Raw genomic sequence first — 2,510 nt, 5'->3', positions numbered from 1 at the left:
TTATGATTTGAGCTTTCTAGAAGCCAACATTTCTAGCTTGCTAGTTCACCTGGAGACAGATTGTGCACGCGCGCAAATGAGAACACTGAGGAGCTTATGCTCCTCAGTAATTGTCTCAATACTCTTTCCCTTTGCCTTTAAATGGATTATGTGAATATGCTCTGTGGAATCTGGTGAGTCCTTTTAGATACACATACTTGGGAATCATTGTCTTACCCCACCATACTCCTCTAAAAAATATGCAAAAACATAAATTTTGATTTCATTAGTTCATAAAGCTTGCAATGTTAATTAGTTCACATTGGATGGAAGTATCATTACAAAAATAATTAGTAAAAATTCATTAAAATAGCATCAATATATAACAAGTTGTGATAATTAGTAAACATTAAAAGAAAAAATTAAAGGTAGCAATAAAAGCAAAGCATCTCTTAATTAAATGGATAGGAATCTTCCTTTCCTTAGTTCATGTTCCATGACTGAATATTCCTTGTTGCTACATTTCTATTCTTAATACTTGTTTTAAAACTGTAAGCACAGAGAAATATATAGATGAGAATATATAAATTATTCAAATAAATATGTAAATGTCATTGGACATGGTTTTTCTTATAGCAATGTCACTCCATTCTTTGATCTCCTTCCAATTTAAATGACAAGCATTACATAGTGACCTATCATAAAATACTGTTTCTAATGATATATCACATGACTATTTAATTAGTTCCTTCATCAATTTTGATAAAAGCAAATAATTGGAAGCCACCTGACTTGAAAAAGATTACTTACCAAGTAGCTGACCCTTCAGTTTCTCATCCCTGAAATCATTATTTTATAGTTTACCTTGGGAGCCCTGGAGTTTTTACCTGATATGGTCATTGAACTATAGTGTGACTCAGTTTCATATGAGTGAGGTTAAGTCTTCTGTAAAGACGGAGAAGGAACATTGTGAAAGGGTAGATAGGAAAGAAGAATATGGAGGAACATTTCTAGTCAAAACAACTTGAAGAACAAAAACATAAATACTTCTTGAGGATGTAGAACTTGTTTTCCTTAAAGTCATTCATGGCAGTGTACCCTTTGAAAAGACTTCCTGTACTTTGCTGTATTTGGATACAATAATTGGACATACTGGGCTCTGCTATGTTCTTATTTGTAATGAGCTATCTATAGATAGCACAGTTTCTCTGTTTCTTCATGCTATAAGTTAGGTCTACACTGGTAGTGGGAGGCAGTGATGTGACAGAGTGAGGGTGGTGGTGATTTGGGAATTTGATTCAGGTACCTACTGTTTTGAATTATGCAGATATATCTAATTCTGAGGTCCATTATCAGACATGATTGGTTTTCACACTATGCTACACTTCTAATTTATTCTTTGTCAGTAATAAAAGTGATAATTTTATTTCCATCTTTATTCTTTTTTATTCTAAAGTTTGTCTCCCCTAAATGCTTAGATAATGGTATGTCTCATTAGTGACAGTCCTTACATCGTCTATGGTCAGCAGTCAAATCAGTAGCCCTTTACTTTTTGCAATTTTTTTTTTTCAGACAGCACATAGTGCCAATTTTATTTGCAAATAATTTTTTTTATCAACCATTTCTTTTAATTTGGGCTGATGTGGTCCAGGTCAGAAACTAGAGTAAGACTAGAACATATAGGGAAGAGTCCCGGGGCATCCATAGTCAGTGGAGAGGGAGTGGACTATCGGCAGGAATAAGGGAAGAAAGGTATATGATAGTGCGCCCAGAAGCCAAGAACTTTACTTTTAGGATCTTTAAGGGTGGTGAAAAGATGAAAAAAAGGCAGGCATATTTTTCACCTGAGACCCCAAATATCCTATGAATGGGGTTTCAATTCTAACCTAAGGGATCCCAAGCTATGCTAAATTGGAAAAAATTCCAAGGCCTGGTTTATGTTTAAGCTTCAATGGTCAGGAAGTTTATTACCTTGAGCAAATCCTGATATCCTATTATCACTTTGATACTTTAATTTTCCTATTTTTAATATTTCAATACAATAATACCATGTGATTTTATGAGAATTAAATGTTGCTATGTGTATATTCTCTCTCTAAAATAAAGTGCTATGCTAATATAAATGATTATAATAATTTATTAGTATAATTTTTCATATTATTATTTCCTACCTGTCTTCATTATTAGTTGAAGAATAATCTGCCCTGACACCCAGGGAGCTTCCTGATCTGCACATTCACAAAGTGTGTGAGCACAGAAACACTGATTTCTCAGAAAGGAGCAGCATGTTCTTGCACCATCAGTGGCTGCAGTTTGTTCTTCATTTGCCCAGCACTGCAGTTCTGCCAGTTCTGGAGTTCCTGGAACACATCTGGGTAATTGTATCCTTCTCCTTGAGGCTGGAAACATTCTCTTGTTTCCTGGATCCCATCTCTTGTGGACATGAGTTACAATGCTCCCTTTGAGAAGTTTCCCGGAATTGTTTCTTTAACTTTTTTTCTATCTGGAAGCCTTTTAATGTAATTTCTTTA

The sequence above is a fragment of the Choloepus didactylus genome, chromosome 8 (genome assembly GCF_015220235.1).
Source record: "Choloepus didactylus isolate mChoDid1 chromosome 8, mChoDid1.pri, whole genome shotgun sequence".
NCBI classification, from domain to species: domain Eukaryota; kingdom Metazoa; phylum Chordata; class Mammalia; order Pilosa; family Megalonychidae; genus Choloepus; species Choloepus didactylus.
Note: the sequence above shows the minus strand (reverse complement) of the source record.